The 18,557-nt window shown below is 39.8% G+C and overlaps 1 long non-coding RNA gene across 1 annotated transcript in view; it reads left to right on the top strand.

Moving 5' to 3' along the window:
- Positions 1–18,557, top strand: part of LOC139582393 (uncharacterized) — a 55,919-nt gene that overhangs the window by 32,275 nt on the left and 5,087 nt on the right. The window contains exon 2 of the long non-coding RNA XR_011676345.1: positions 7,009–7,075. This is a non-coding gene — a long non-coding RNA (uncharacterized lncRNA). The remainder of the gene's footprint in view (positions 1–7,008; positions 7,076–18,557) is intronic.

Below are 18,557 nucleotides of genomic sequence, written 5' to 3' on the forward strand. Positions count from 1 at the left end.
TGTCATCTAACATTACCATGTACAATGCTATTTTATACTTGTTTTGATTAGTTATCTTTGCATTAATAACCCTCTTGGTTATTAACGCTACTGCATTATGGCTTATGGGCGTAGACTGTCCCGATATTGATTTGATGTTAATGTCATGTAGTGTTTAGATGTATGTTCTTTGAAGTTGCCCAAGCATTTGATCAGGTCGCTTTTATGGAGATTAACTCATTAGATATTCCCTTCACTATTTTTCACTGTGTTTCCTCCACATTCATTTTACCACCCCTCATTGTCCTCGGCCACAGGGTAACTTATTTTAATCTGGTTATGCTGTACAGGCTGCACTCGTTAAGCCCTGAACAGATTCATACAGCGAGAGGGAGCGAGGGGGAGAAAACGAAGCTAACGATACAATGAGCACTAATAGTGTCAGAGAGGCTCATTGTCTAAAAAGGAATATTCATAGCAACATCAAGGAGTTGCGCTCCTGACACTGAAAAATTGCAGACGAGGTTTCATTAATTAAGTAGGCCGCTAATGTTTATTTAAATAAAATGTACTGTTGTATTATTGATTTGCTGCTGCAAAAGTATCTGACACAATGCACATGGATTGCGAGCAGTGGCTCTCTGATGGTTCAGGCAGGCAGGAAGGCAGTGGGGTGTGTGTGTATGTATGTCGCACGGGTAGAGGGGAGTGGGGTCTAGGCACGGTAAAGGCCTGATTTGAGAGGGAGGGGCGGGGGCGGGGGATGCGAGTGCACCTCCTAGGCCCCAGGATGTGTGGCACCCAGTGTACATAGCTGGAGAGCAGAGCTGGGGATTGTGTGCTTGTGGAGGGACAGAGTTGTTTGCATTTAAACTGCATATGACAGGTTTGGGATGTACAGAAATCACTGCTGCTGCTATTGTTGATTAAATCACTGCTGCTGCTACTGCTGATTAAATCACTGCTGCTGCTACTGCTGATTAAATCACTGCTGTTGCTACTGTTGTTTAAATCAATGCTGCTGCTACTGTTTATTAAATCACTGCTGCTGCTACTGCTGATTAAATTACTGCTGCTGTTGATTAAATCACTGCTGCTGCTACTGTTGATTAAGTCACTGCTGCTGCGTCTGCTGATAAAATCACTGCTGCTGCTACTGTTGATTAAATCACTGCTACAATTGATTAAATCACTGCTGCTGCTACTGCTGATTAAATCACTGCTGCTGCTACTGTTGATTAAATCACTGCTGCTGCTACTGCTGATTAAATCACTGCTGCTGTTGATTAAATCACTGCTACTGCTGATTAAATCACTGCTGCTGCTACTGCTGATTAAATCACTGCTACTGCTACTGCTGATTAAATCACTGCTGCTGCTACTGCTGATTAAATCACTGCTGCTGTTGATTAAATCACTGCTGCTGCTACTGCAGATTAAATCACTGCTGCTGCTACTGTTGATTAAATCACTACTGCTGCTACTGTTTATTAAATCACTGCTGCTGCTGATTAAATCACTGCTGCTGTTGATTAAATCACTGCTGCTGCTATTGTTGATTAAGTCACTGCTGCTGCGTCTGCTGATAAAATCACTGCTGCTGCTACTGTTGATTAAATCACTGCTACAATTGATTAAATCACTGCTGCTGCTACTGCTGATTAAATCACTGCTACTGCTACTGCTGATTAAATCACTGCTGCTGCTACTGCTGATTAAATCACTGCTGCTGTTGATTAAATCACTGCTGCTGCTACTGTTGATTAAATCACTGTTGCTGCTACTGTTTATTAAATCACTGCTGCTGCTACTGTTTATTAAATCACTGCTGCTGCTACTGTTTATTAAATCACTGCTGCTGCTACTGTTGATTAAATCACTGCTGCTGCTACTGTTTATTAAATCACTGCTGGTGCTACTGTTTATTAAATCACTGCTGCTGCTACTGTTGATTAAATCACTGCTACTGTTGATTAAATCACTGCTGCTGCTACTGTTTATTAAACCACTGCTGCTGCTACCACAGATGTATTTACTGAAGGCCTTAGTAGTGAAATATAGCAATGTGCTGTTTATTGGTAGTGAAGGAAATTGCTGACATCGTTTACATTCACTCGTTATCTCCAATTGTTTATTATCTTGTAGCTACATTGTCTCCATTTCATTTTCAAATCATCCTCCCTGTTTTTCTTTCTTACCTGGTACCTGTTCAGATCTTTAAAGACATTTTGTAACATGACATCTATTATTACTCTCAATTTCTATTCTAAATATGAGAAGAGGGTGTGATAGATTCTATTGAATGTGTTTCTAAATATGAGAAGAGGGTGTGATAGATTCTATTGAATGTGTTTCTAAATATGAGAAGAGGGTGTGATATATTCTATTGAATGTGTTTCTAAATATGAGAAGAGGGTGTGATATATTCTATTGAATGTGTTTCTAAATATGAGAAGAGGGTGTGATAGATTCTATTGAATGTGTTTCTAAATATGAGAAGAGGGTGTGATATATTCTATTGAATGTGTTTCTAAATATGAGAAGAGGGTGTGATATATTCTATTGAATGTGTTTCTAAATATGAGAAGAGGGTGTGATATATTCTATTGAATGTGTTTCTAAATATGAGAAGAGGGTGTGATATATTCTATTGAATGTGTTTCTAAATATGAGAAGAGGGTGTGATAGATTCTATTGAATGTGTTTCTAAATATCAGAAGGCATTTGACATTATGCACGGTGCAACTTTATTGCCAGGATTTAGAATGCATTCTCTGCAAATCAGGAGTAAAAATATCTATGTGTTTTTACTATACTGTAAAGCGGTTTAGTGACATTTTTATCCCATTGTTTCCAAGGGCAGATCAATGATACGAGAGCAGTCTAGCCATACATCCCTGAATGCCAGAGGGCCCTGCTTTGTGTGTGTGTGTTTGTGTGTGTGTGTTTCTGTACGCTTGTGTATGCAGTACAATACTATAGCAGGGTTAATATGCAGCAACTTGTCCACAGAACAACTAGATGAATTGGTTTTCTAGACATGTACACACGACACACCATGGGCTACAGAGAAGATCCAATAAAAGTGAAGGATAGCCTTGTTGGGATGCTCGCTCTTTCTAATTTCCTGTAATAGACTTCTTTGCTTTACAACGACATATAGGTTGAACCACTATGGTTCAGCACTCTGATAGTACCTTTGCCCATCGCTCCTGTCTGTCGCATAGTGCTGGAGCATAAGTCACACACACACACACACGCACACGCACACGCACACGCAAACGCACACGCGCACGCACACGCACACGCACACACACACTGCTAGTTTGAGTATCCAAGCTGTCAAGGTGAAAAATCTGTCGAAGCGTCCTTGAGCAAGGTACGTAACAATAATTTGCTCCAGGGGTGCCGTACTACTATGGCTGACCCTGTAAAACAACACATTCCACTGCACCTATCTGGTGTATGTGACTCTCAAACACATGACCATGGCATAACTCAGGCTGATACTAATAAAAACCAGTATCACAAGTACTACTGCCCTCCACATCTCCTACATGGTTTATCTGAGCCTCAAAAACAACCTTTAATTTTTATGAAACTATGGGGATGAGATTCTGTGAGACGTAGTTCATAGGGATTTAGAAAAATGAAGTTGAGTCAGTGTTTCCCCTACATGTATTTAGCATCCCCCCCACGCTAACTCTTCCAGTGTAATGGCAGGCAGACAAGCAGGAAGACAGACAGGCAAACTGTTAGACAGGCTGTTAGACAGGTGGGCAGGCAGGGTCCTGTGGAAAGACAACCTGCCATCTGTGCAGGTATTCTGCTCCACCCCTGAGCACTCTCTCTCTCTCTGCAGAAGTGTGTGTGTATTTCTCTCAGTCAAAGCTGTCATCGAGACAGTCCTGCTCCCCTAGTCTTACTCCTACAAACACATACACACACCTGTTGAACACCTTATCTGTCCATCATAAAGCTACCCAAGGCCTTGGTATGCACAACCTGTCCCACTGCCAAAGGATACGCCAGAGTGTGTGTGTGTGTCCCTTTGTGAGAGTGTGTGATTCTGGAGAAAGAGAGTAAGAGAAAGACAGGGAGGTAGTGTGGTGGCATGGGGGGGGCAGTGGATGACGTTGTGAGAGTGTGTGATTATGAAGAAATAGAGAGAGAGAAAGACAGAGAGGCAGAGGGAGAGAGAGAAAGACAGAGAGGCAGAAGGAGAGAGAGAAAGACACAGAGGTAGAAGGAGAGAGAGAAAGACACAGAGGTAGTGTGGTGGCGTTAGGCGGGCAGTGGATGACTTTGTGAGCCAACAAGCAGAGGTCACACTCACTGGGCACAGACCCAGGCTGTATTACCCACTGGAGAGTAGACAGCCTGCCCTGCTGTGATGCTGCTGTTGCCCACATACACTACCACACACACACACACACACACACACACACACACACACACACACACACACACACACACACACACACACACACACACACACACACACACACACACACACACACACACACACACACACACACACACACACACACACACACACACACACACACACACACACACACACACACACACACACACACACACACACACACACACACACACACACACACACACAGGCTAAGGAGCCATCAGTAGCCGGCCTCAACTTAGTCACTGTCACTCGCCAACTACCACCCGGTTACTCTACCATGCACCTTAGAGGCTACTGCCCTATGTATATAAACATGAAACACTGGTCACTTTAATAATGAAACACTGATCACTTTAATAATGTTTACATACTGTTTTTACAAATTTCATATGTATACTGTATACTGTGTTCTAGTAAAGGCCATCCTATTCAAATATTGCTGTATACATACTATTCTATCCTATATATTCTACAGATATACAAAATGTTCTATCCACATACTCTCCATAATGTCTATACCTCCCATCACACATATAAGTACAATAATGGAATGAAGAAATATATAATATTAGGACGGAGTCCGGAGTATAAATACAGTACATACAGTACCAGTCAAAGTTTGAACACACCTACCCATTCAAGGGTTTTTCTTTATTTTTGACTATTTTCTACTTTGTGGAATACTAGTGAAGAAATCCAAACTATAAAATAACTGGAATGACTGGAATCATCTAGTGACCAATTTTTTTTTCAACAAATCAAAATATGTTTTAATTTCTTCAAAGTAGCCACCCATTGCCTTGATGACAGCTTTGCACATGCTTGGCAGTCTCTCAACCAGCTTCATGAGGTAGTCACCTGGAATACTTTTTCAATAGTCCCTCTGGCATTCAGGGATGTATGGCTGCTTTTCCTTCCTTCCTTCCTTCCCAGACCATGTCAATTGGGTTGAGGTCGGGTGATTGTGGAGGCCAGGTCATCTGATGCAGCACTCCATCACTCTCCTTCTTGGTCAAATAGCCTTTACACAGACAGGAGGTGTGTTTTGGGTCATTGTCCTGTTGAAAAACAAATTATAGTCCCACTATGCGCAAACCAGATGGGATGGAGTATCGCTTCAGAATGCTGTGGTAGCCATTCTGGTTGTGTGCCTTGAATTCAAAATAAATCACAGACAGTGTCACCAGCAAAGCACCCCCACATCTCCTCCACCATGCTTCACGGTGGGACCCACACATGCAGAGATCATCCATTTACCTACTCTGCGTCTCACAAAAACATGGCGGTTGTAACCAAAAATATCAGACTCATCAGACCAAAGGACAGATTTCCACCGGTCTAATGTCAATTGCCTTTGTTTATTGGTCAAGAATGTTGGAAAAGCATTCCAGGTGAAGCTGGTTGAGAGAATCCCAAGAGTGTGCAAAGCTGTCACCAAGGCAAAGGGTGGCTACTTTGAAGAATATATAAAATATATTTTGATTTGTTTAACTTTTTTGGGGTTACTAGATGATTCCATATGTGTTATTTTATAGTTTTGATGTCTTCACTATTATTCTACAATGTAGAAAATAGTAAAATAAAGAAAAACCCTTGAATGACAAGATGGTCCAAACTTTTGACTGGTATTGTATATACAGTATACACTGGATTTATACTTTGGACTCCGACATTCTTGTACTTTTAGATTGGTGTGTATTGTTGTGTATTGTTAGATATTACTGCACTGTTGGAGCTAGGAATACAAGGACTTCTCTAAACCCACAATAACATCTGCTAAATATGTGTATGTGACCAATAACATCTGCTAAATATGTGTATGAGACAAATAACATCTGCTAAATATGTGTATGAGACCAATAACATCTGCTAAAAAGGTGTATGTGACCAATAACATCTGCTAAATATGTGTATGTGACCAATAACATCTGCTAAATATGTGTATGTGACCAATAACATCTGCTAAATATGTGGATGTGACCAATAACATCTGCTAAATATGTGTATGTGACCAATAACATCTGCTAAATATGTGTATGTGACCAATAACATCTGCTAAATATGTGTATGAGACCAATAACATCTGCTAAATATGTGTATGAGACCAATAACATTGGATATTGTTGCCATACTAACCCTCTTTCCTGAATCCAGCTACTTAGATTCAGGGTGGAATCTAAACGTGTTGGCTAGTAATAAAAATATGTATTGTATGTGTATGTGTGGTTGTTTTTCGGAAAATAACAATTGGTTCCCATTTTGAATTTGTCTGTTCTTCCCCTCAAATCATTACAATAATGTTAGTTTTTTATATTTATGTCACAGTAGTGTATAGCTGTAAAATAATCTTCTTTGACAGTGTGCATCATATATTTAGTCATACAGATATGTCACTCGGGTCACATGCCTCTTTCATATGGTAGAATTATAAATAATGTTCAAATAGCTTAAATATATAAAAAAAAATATTTGTGTATCTATTGTATGGTAGAACCATATGTCATGTTCAAATAGCTCAAATCTAAGAACATGAATTAAATTGTAATGTGATGGGAAGTCTTCAGCATTGTCTTGTCCTTTTCTCTATCTTCCTTATAAAGCCAGAGAATACTCTTCCGACGCGTAGAGATGATTTTGCAGCAAGTCATTCCTCATCCCAGGAGCACGGTAAGACTTGACCCACTTTACAGCATCACGGGCTCACCGTACGTTGTCTCACAGTAAACCATGTTACCATGGTGCAGTCACATAGAACAGAAGCACATTGATACAGGACATACTGCTACATTGATATAGAACATACTGTTATATTGATATAGGACATACTGTTACATTGATAAAGGACACATTGTTACATTGCTATAGGACACATTGTTACATTGATATAGGACATACTGTTACATTGATATAGGACATACTATTACATTGATATAGGACATACTGTTACATTGATATAGGACATACTATTACATTGATATAGAACATACTATTACATTGATATAGGACATACTGTTACATTGATATAGGACACATTGTTACATTGATATAGGACACATTGTTACATTGATATAGGACACATTGTTACATTGATATAGGACATACTGTTACATTGATATAGGACATACTGTTACATTGATATAGGACACATTGTTACGTTGATATAGGACATACTATTACATTGATATAGGACATACTATTACATTGATATAGGACACATTGTTACATTGATATAGGACACACTGTTACATTGATATAGGACATACTGTTACATTGATATAGGACACATTGTTACGTTGATATAGGACATACTATTACATTGATATAGGACATACTATTACATTGATATAGGACATACTGTTACATTGATATAGGACACATTGTTACATTGATATAGGACATACTATTACATTGATATAGGACATACTGCTACATTGATATAGGACATACTGTTACATTGATATAGGACACATTGTTACATTGATATAGGACATACTATTACATTGATATAGGACATACTGTTACATTGATATAGGACACATTGTTACATTGATATAGGACATACTATTACATTGATATAGGACACATTGTTACATTGATATAGGACATACTATTACATTGATATAGGACATACTGTTACATTGATATAGGACATACTATTACATTGATATAGGACACATTGTTACATTGATATAGGACATACTGCTACATTGATATAGGACATACTATTACATTGATATAGGACATACTGTTACATTGATATAGGACATACTATTACATTGATATAGGACACATTGTTACATTGATATAGGACATACTATTACATTGATATAGGACACATTGTTACATTGATATAGGACACACTGCTACATTGATATAGGACATACTATTACATTGATATAGGACATACTGTTACATTGATATAGGACATACTATTACATTGATATAGGACATACTGTTACATTGATATAGGACATACTATTACATTGATATAGGACACATTGTTACATTGATATAGGACACACTGCTACATTGATATAGGACATACTGTTATATTGATATAGGACACACTATTACATTGATATAAGACATATTTATATGCTTACAACCAAGAATGACAATGATGTGGCATTCACACAATCAGGAATTATATTTTAAATTATATGATTTTTATTCACATAATATTTCACATCGTCTGTCTCTGAAAAGTATTTAGATTTATAGTGCATTATAATATCACTGAAATCCTACATAGTGCATATGATTGGGTTTATACAGAAGAGTAAATACCGTACCAGGCAGACATATCTTCCGTATTTCCTGATGTATCACATGCTGATCACCGCTAGTTATTTGCCTCCCGCTCTGAAGCAGAGGGGGTCACCAGATCTGACAGGAACACTTTATGATGTTACCCCTGGCAAGGACTCCTGCAGCACACACCACTGGCTCCATGGCCTCACCAGGAATCCCAAATACATTCAGGATAGGGGAAAAGATGGAGAGAGGGGGGAAGGGATGGAAAGAGGGATGAGAGAGAGGGGGATGGAGAGAGGGGGGGGTGGAACAGCTGCTGGCTTTCTTTTTCCTGTCATTATCCTCGGTCTCTGTCTCACTCAGACCCGTCTGATGAAAGTCAAATAGTACACAAGCCCTGATTATGTGACGAATGGAACTCACCTACTTAACTCAGTTAATCCTGAGTCTGGGGTTAGATTTCATTTAATTTCTCTCTCTGGTTGCTCCGTCCTCTCAGGGTGTGTGTGTGTGTGTGGGGGGGGGGGTCTTATGGTGGGATGGGAGGCTGTATGCTGCTGTGTGGGGGGGGGGGGGGGGGGGTCTCATGGTGGGACGGGAGGCTGTATGCTGCTGTGTGGGGGGGGGGGGGGGGAGACAGTATGATGAAGAGGATGGGGGAAGGGATGACATACATACAAAACACAGAGAGATGGAGAGAAAAAAAATGCCGGAACAGCAAATTCAAAAAGTCCAAACAAGGCATCGAGATCGTATTCCTTCAGTGACAGAAATTGTGATGTCAGTGTAACAGAAATATTCATCTGAATGGACAAAGCGTTGATAATAAGATGAAGATCACTTTAAATTGGACGATTACACACAAGGTCCAACTGAAATGTTACTTCCACTGTTAACACAAAGACCTGGTTGTGTGTCTTTTGGAGAGGTGCCGGGGGGCTGCCACACTGGGTGCCTCGGGAGCTGTTGTTTGGGGGGGGGGGGGGGGGTTAAGTGCCTTGCTCAAAAGAATAACTGCGGGCAATGGCATCTAGGATTTGATACCAGCAGGTCTCACACACACTCTATTAAGCTACATATTGATCAGGTCTCAGGGCCCTTTTAGGGGATCAAACCACCCAGGTTGTGATTTTCAAACATTAGTTTTACGAGGCTGAAGAAACTGGGACTGGGACTGGGACTGGGACTGGGACTGGGACTGGGACTGGGACTGCATCCCTCCATAACAGCTGAGGCTGAGGCTGTTACACAGAGGGAACAGGGAACCATGCTACTCTATCGTATGACCTCCTGCATTTCCCCTCCCCTAAGACTCTCCCCTTCATCTCTCTCTCTCTCTCTGTCTCTCTGTGTCTCTCTCTGTCTCTCTGTGTCTCTCTCTCTCTGTCTCTCATTCTCTCTCTTGCTTTCTCTCCCCTCGTTTCTCTCTTCCTCTCTCTCTTACCTATCTGACATTACTTGACATTCGTCTGAGGAGCTGAGATAGAATCTCCTCCCTTGTCGTCATCGCCATGGTAACTCTTACGCCATATGGCGTCCGGTCACACTCAGAGGGGGAATGACAGGCAGAGCAGAGCACCGGTGTGATGCATTATTGCACATCCATTTCTGAAATGAGAAGGTGAATTTTAAAAAGCCCTGGGTACAGCACAAGTCACCTCTATTTCTGGCCTGGTATTTTCTGTTATTGGCTTTTTTTTATAGAAGGTGGATTCCTATTGCACTGGGATTATTTGCAAACTGTCTTTTTTGTTTAAAATATGTTCATGTTAAATCATCTACATTTCCCAATAATATGTAATTACGTTTTCAAAGCATTTAAGCTATATCCATTATTATTTGCAAAGTCAATTAATTATAGTACACTACATTTTAATAAGGTAGTTCAAATGTTTTCCAGTGGGTAAGGGAACAAAAATGTCTCTTAAAATTCATGTTGTATTGGATTCCGACACATTTTTGTGTCGGAATTCTTATTGTATTGAGAATTGGTTTAAATTAAATTAAATTCCTTTCTGCACCATTAAGACCTGCATGGAAGAGCAGTAGCAGGAATTTAGTCATTTATTGTAAAACATTTACCCAAGATTGAATTTAGAAGACTGCATTAGGAGCTAGTTTTATTGGTCTCATTTCACTTCTTTCTCCACAACATTAAAACATCCACACTGGGTCTGGATTGTATTGGAAAAATTCACACAGTAATGTTAGCCTACTGTAGAAAATGGATTCTTCTTCTTGCACTCAAAAACATGCTCATGTTTTAGGTTAAAAATATACTGTATATATTTCCGGCAAGCCATCGTTTCAAACTGACACATGCATTACGTTGTCACTTTGATCATGCGATACAATAAAACAAATATCCCTTGTTAATTTGTCAATGAAAGCCACATACTGCAGTAATACAATAATGCATTCAGTGCAGTATCTCGAGTGGAAAAACTGGCACAATATTGTGAATCTTATTTGATATGTACTATAACTATGAATGTCTCCTCACTGTGTACTTCTCTCTGTATATATTGGAGATATTCCTGCAGTGCTTTCTTACAATGCCACGGTATATATTGTGTCTCCGCTACGGAGTGTTTGATTGTTTTTCTGTGCCTATGTTCAATATACCATATTTTATAAATAGTATCTCCACAAAATTAGTAGTTGTATTATGTCCGTCTGTATCGTTATGCTAACAAACAGTCAGTCTGTAAAATGTACTTCCTCAGTGTAACTGAGAACATCCATAAATAGAGTTGTCTAATGCTGCCTGCTGGAGCTAAGGAAAGCTAGGCTACGTGGATCTCCTGCAGAGCTGCAGACAGACTCCTTGCCCTGCCTGGGCTGTGATTAGCATGGTCGGGGATGTTGCTGTGGTGTAAATGAGGCTAGCACTCTTATCCTGCGAGCTCCTAATCTCATTTAATCTGTAAAGGACTATGAGTCGTGGATCTTCCTACTGCAGCTTTGCCTTGCCTGGTCTTAGTCTTAACACTTCCCATAAAAAGTCCCTTAACAATTGTCCCTTAATAATGTGGCTTTAACCCGGCCTCTGCTGTCTTGTCGTGTTCTATCTGGCCAAGCTCAGCTAATGTCCTCCCAGCACTTCTCTCCACACAATTAGCCAAATATTTCAGATCTATTACAGTTCAAAGACTATAATCTCAAACACTCAAATTCTGTGTGTGTGTTTGTGTGTTAGTGCACTCCTGTAATGGCTGCCACTGCCATCCTCTTCCTTCTCCCCCCTCTTCCTCCTCTTACTCCTCCTCTTTGGTGAATCCACCCTGTACAGACATGCAGCACAGCACAAGGTACACATGCATGGATTCCCTTGTCCTCCTCCTCTGCCTGCCTCCTGCACCACTCTGGTTGCTATTTCAAGGAAAGTGCAACCTTTGCCTTGGGCCTTAATTATGTTCAACGGAAAAGATCTCTGACCTATTTATCAATACAGCTTTCCCTTCTCTGCCAGAGAGAGAGCTTTATAAACAGATTAACAGAGAAGGGCTGCAGCATCGTCTGACTCAAAAAATAAAGAAAATAGTGCGTCCGCATCAAGAAATGTTCCAGATGATTCCGCATGAGGCAAAGACTGCACGATAACTGACTAGTCTTGTTGTCTGAATGAGAAACATTTTAAACTGCAGTGATATCCATGTAGTGTCTAAATTGAATAGGAGCATTCTGTGTGAAGCGAGAACGTGAGCGCATACATGTCTGTGTGCTTACCGTGTGTCTGTGTGCTTACTGTGTGTCTGTGTGCTTACCGTGTGTCTGTGTGCTTACCGTGTGTCTGTGTGCTTACCGTGTGTCTGTGTGCTTACCGTATGTCTGTGTGCTTACCGTGTGTCTGTGTGCTTACCGTGTGTCTGTGTGCTTACCGTGTGTCTGTGTGCTTACCGTGTATCTGTGTGCTTACCGTGTGTCTGTGTGCTTACCGTGTGTCTGTGTGCTTACCGTGTGTCTGTGTGCTTACCGTATGTCTGTGTGCTTACCGTGTGCCTGTGTGCTTACCGTGTGTCTGTGTGCTTACCGTGTGTCTGTGTGCTTACCGTGTGTCTGTGTGCTTACCGTGTGTCTGTGTGCTTACCGTGTGTCTGTGTGCTTACCGTATGTCTGTGTGCTTACCGTGTGTCTGTGTGCTTACCGTGTGTCTGTGTGCTTACCGTGTGTCTGTGTGCTTACCGTGTGTCTGTGTGCTTACCGTATGTCTGTGTGCTTACCGTGTGCCTGTGTGCTTACCGTGTGTCTGTGTGCTTACCGTGTTTCTGTGTGCTTACCATGTGTCTGTGTGCGAGTCTGTGTGCTTACCGTGTGTCTGTGTGCTTACTGTGTGTCTGTGTGCTTACCGTGTGTCTGTGTGCTTACCGTATGTCTGTGTGCTTACCGTGTGTCTGTGTGCTTACCGTGTGTCTGTGTGCTTACCGTGTGTCTGTGTGCTTACCGTGTGTCTGTGTGCTTACCGTGTGTCTGTGTGCTTACCGTATGTCTGTGTGCTTACCGTGTGCCTGTGTGCTTACCGTGTGTCTGTGTGCTTACCGTGTGTCTGTGTGCTTACTGTGTGTCTGTGTGCTTAGCGTGTGTCTGTGTGCTTAGCGTGTGTCTGTGTGCTTAGCGTGTGTCAGTGTGAGCAGGAGGCTGCAGTTGTGCTCTCTATCCCCTCTGGCTCTTCCTCCTCTCATCCCTGCTCCGTCGTCTTCCTCAACACATTTGAGGCTTGCTCTGTGAATAGGGCTAAGTGAGCTAACGTATCAGTTATTATATTTAAATAAGGCCAGAGCCACAAAAGCATAGTGCACTCAATGGGGAATAGGTGGTCATTGGCGCATAGCCAGTGACATGGCATATCGTGCTGTTTCACCTTTGACCAGCAGCTTTGCTGTTTTATCTCCTGAGCAGGGCTGTGCTATTTCAATAGGGGCTGGAGGAGAGAGCTTCTTCAAACTACATTAGTGGACGCAAACACTGAGGAGGCCATTGACCTTTCATTACAGCTGTTGAAAAGGCCAACTCTCTCTCTCTCTCTCTCTCTCTCTCTCTCTCTCTCTCTCTCTCTCTCTCTCTCTCTCTCTCTCTCTCTCTCGCGCTCTCTCTCTCTCTCTCTCTTCTCTCTCTCTCTCTCGCGCTCTCTCTCTCGCTCACTCTCTCCCTCCCCTGTCTCTCTCTCTCTCTCGCTCACTCTCTCTCGCGCTCTCTCTCTGTCTCTCTCTCTCTGTCGCTCTCTCTCTCTCTGTCTCTCTCTCTATGTCTCTCTCTTCGTATCGTCATAAATGTCAACTCACTGTATGTGTTACAATTAAACTGAAAGGCTATTTTCCCATTTTCAAATTTTTCTCCTCTTTACATGTCAATGCAGGGAGCAAACACAGCCTTCTAACACAGGTGATCAGAGGAATATGTTGTGTGTTTCTTACATTTGTTTGTTTGTAAGGCGTCTCTAAAGTCTTGTTTCTATAACGTTAGTGTATGTTTAAGTTGTATCTGAAGGCGGTGTAAACAACACATCTTCACCTCCTTCTACAGGCTGAATAATATGTTCTCATTAAGATGTTTTCCCTGGGACAAATAAACAAATAACCTAATTATTTCCCCACACAACACATCCAGGGACTCTGAATATTCATAATTGACCACAAAGTACAGCAATTATGTAGGATTTTGTAGTAATTAAATGTTATTTGTATTTGCATGTGTATTGTGTTATGTTTATTGAAGCACATAGTCTTTTTGAAATAGTTTTTTTGAAAGTGTAACCAATTAGCCACAGAGAGTGAAATGGTAAGATAAAAATGTAGTTTTATCATGAAACGGTTTCTCTTCAAGTAGAGATTGTTATGAAGTGTGTTCTCAATCATAATAGGTTTTTATTTCATTTGTCTATAAATCGTATTGCGGCCTTTTGTCATGGTCCGTTCTTCAAGTCATTTTGGAAAACACTGTACAAAGCCGAGAGTCACATGGGAGTATATATTTAATTTTGTTGTGAGAGAGAATATCCAACGTCCCTCCAATCTTTCCCTATAAAAATTAAATGCTCTCGAAACATTGACTCAAAGCTCCCATATTTGGGTTCCATTGTAATTTGGTATGAAAGCATTGTGCATTACTAATGCAATTAGACTTGGTGGGGCAATTGTGTTGATAGGCCCATTTCCTTGAGAGGCAAGCTTTTAAACTGTCACCTCACTCTCTCTCTCAGTTCAATTCAAAGGGATTTATTGACATGGGAAACATGTTAACATTGCCAAAGAAAGTGAAATAGATAATAAACAAAAGTGAAATAAACAATTAAGTACTAACAGTAAAAATTACACTCACAAAAGCTTCAGAAGAATAGAGACATTTCAAATGTTATATTATGGCTATGTACGATATTATGACAATGTACAAAAGGGGAAATAAATAGACAGATAAATATAGTATGTATTTAGAATGGTGTTTGTGCTTCACTGGTTGTCCTTTTCTTGTAGCAATAGGTCACAAAGCTTGCTGCTGTCATGGCACACTGTGATATTTCACCTAACAGATATAGGAGTTTATCAAAATTGGATTTGTTTTCAAATTATTTTTCTTTTTTTCTTAATAAATTTATTTTTAGAGGAAGGATCAGCTTTAATATTGCAGATAGATTGTTGTTTCATCAATGTAATTGTTTGCATCATTTCCAGTCCCCCATATAGTTTTGGGGTAAATATATCTATATGTATACATGCATACTGTACAAACACACGTGCACATACCCACATATATACATATATAAACAGAGAGTATACACGTACATACACATACATACACACATATACACACATATACACATATAAACATATATACATATACACATATACACATATACACATACCGACATATATACATATATAAACATGCATATGTATACACATACATACACTACATACACACATATACACACATATACACATATATACATATACACATATATACATATACACATATACACATATATACATATACACATATACATATACACATATATACTTATACACATATACACATATATAAACATGCATATGTATACACATACATATACATACATACACATACATATACACATATATACATATACACATATACACAACTTTTTAGAATATACCTTCCTGTATTGTTCCCCAAACCCTACCACCCCTCCCCCAACTGGAGTAAACAAATTAACAATAACACTTAGGCTTCTACTTCCAGCTTATACAGTACATTCTATACACATTTTACAGACACAATCTATTTAACCATAGTCATGTTTTGTTCATTTTTAGTCCTGGCACTCCTATATTTCTGATGTCCATCCAGTGTGATTTCTATTAGCCATACATTTGTAACTGTGCTATTTCACAAACGTTCTGAACGTACAGTTGAAGTCGGAAGTTTACATTCACTTAGGTTGGAGTCATTAAAACACGTTTTTCAACCAATCCACAAATTTCTTGTGAACAAACTATAGTCTTGGCAAGACGGTTAGGACATCTACTTTGTGCATGACACAAGTATTTTTTCCAACAATTATTTTTTACAGACAGATTATTTCACTTATAATTCACGGCATCACAATTCCAGTGGGTCAGAAGTTTACATACATTAAGTTGACTGTGCCTTTAAACAGCATGGAAAATTCCAGAAAATGATGTCATGGCTTTAGAAGCTTCTGATAGGCTAATTGACATAATTTGAGTCAAATGGAGGTGTACCTGTGGATGTATTTCAAGGCCTACCTTCAAACTCAGTGCCTCTTTGCTTCACATCATGGAAAAATCTAAAGAAATCAGCCAAGACCTCAGAAAAAAAATGGTAGACCTCCACAAGTCTGGTTTATCCTTGGGAGCATTTTCCAAATTCCTGAAGGTACCACGTTCATCTGTACAAACAATAGTACGCAAGTATAAACACCATGGGACCACGCAGCCGTCATACCACTCAGGAAGGAGACGCGTTCTGTCTCCTAGAGATGAACGTGCTTTAGTGCGAAAAGTGCAAATCAATCCCAGAACCACAGCAAAAAGACCTTGTGAAGATGCTGGAGGAAACAGATACAAAAGTATCTATATTCACAGTAAAACGAATCCTATATCGACATAACCTGAAAGGCCGCTCAGCAAGGATGAAGCCACTGCTCCAAAACCTCCATAAAAAAGACAGACTACGGTTTGCAACTGCACATGGGGACAAAGATCGTACTTTTTGGAGAAATTTCCTCTGGTCTGATGAAACAAAAAAAGACATGTTTGGCCATAATGACCAAGGTTATGTTTTGAGGAAAAAGGGGGAGGCTTGCAAGCCGTAGAACACCATCCCAACCGTGAAGCACGGGGGTGGCAGCATCATGTTGTGGGGTTGCTTTGCTGCAGGAGGACATGGTGCACTTCACAAAATAGATGCATCATGAGGATGGAAAATTATGTAGATATATTGAAGCAACATCTCAAGACATCTGTCAGGAAGTTAAAGCTTGGTCGCAAATGGGTCTTCCAAATGGACAACGACCCCAAGCATACTTCCAAAGTTGTGGCAAAATGGCTTAAGGACAACAAAGTCAAGGTATTGGAGTCACCATCACAAAGCCCTGACCTCAATCCTATAGAAAATTTGTGGGCAGAGCTGGAAAAGCGTGTGCGAGCAAGGAGGCCTACAACCTGACTCAGTTACACCAGCTCTGTCAGGAGGAATGGGCCAAAATTCACCCAACTTATTGTGGGAAGCTTGTGGAAGGCTACCCAAAACGTTTGACCCAAGTTAAACAATTTAAAGGCAATGCTACCAAATACTAATTGAGTGTATGCAAACCTCTGACCCATTGGGAATGCGATGAAAGAAATAAAAGCTGAAATAAATCATTCTCTCTACTATTATTCTGACATTCCACATTCTTAAAATAAAGTGGTGATCCTAACTGACCTAAGACAGGGAATTTTTAAATTAGTTTAAATGTATTTGGCTAAGGTGTATGTAAACTTCCGACTTGGACAGTACCAAAATAATTGATCTAGTGACTCTGCCTCCTCGCAGCAAAATCTGCAGAGCTGGGATGGTTGTATCCCCAATATATATATAACATTTTATTGGTTGCAAGAATTTTGTGTAATAATTTACATTGAAAAATTTCAATATGAATTGATATGTTTTGCGTGTCAACTCATAAACCATGTGCCATGGAATCGGTACATCGAAAATCTCTTCCCAACTATTTTTCAATTTATATGGTACAGCTGTCAATTTTTTGGTCCTTAAATGAAACTGGTATATATTTTTATTTATCACAATTTTCTTCAACTAGTTTTGGTCTATAATGCAGGGACCGACAGACACGTTACTTACTTTTTCCCCCTTCCACTTGCCTCTTCCATTTTTTGTGGCAATGCTGCAATTAGTTGGTTGTAATTTTGGGTAGAGCAGACATTTCCATATATCGGTTTTAGCTGCATGTGTGACATAACTCCACCTGTCCTGTTTATGATATCATTTACAAAGATTATACCTTTTCTAAATATATATATATATATATATATATAGAAAAATAACGTTTTTTGAAATCAAATAGAATATTTGTTTAAAAAATAACAATATTTTGGAGATTATTTCATTTTCAAATAACCAAAAGTGAGCGGTTGTAATAAATAAAGGGGAAAAGGCCATTCTTGAACATGGGGTGAGACATTCTTACTAATTTACTAGAGAACCATTTCGGATTTAAGTATAACTTTTGTACGACTGATGCCTTTAGTGATCGGTATAATGCTTTCATATTTAATCATTTCTGCCCTCCGAATTCATATTACTTATATAAATAGGCCCTTTTAATTTTGTCTAGCTTGCCATTCCAAATGAAATTGAATATTTTTTGCTCATATAATTTCAAAAGTTGGTCGCT

Source organism: Salvelinus alpinus, chromosome 8 (assembly GCF_045679555.1).
Source record: "Salvelinus alpinus chromosome 8, SLU_Salpinus.1, whole genome shotgun sequence".
Lineage (NCBI taxonomy): Eukaryota > Metazoa > Chordata > Actinopteri > Salmoniformes > Salmonidae > Salvelinus > Salvelinus alpinus.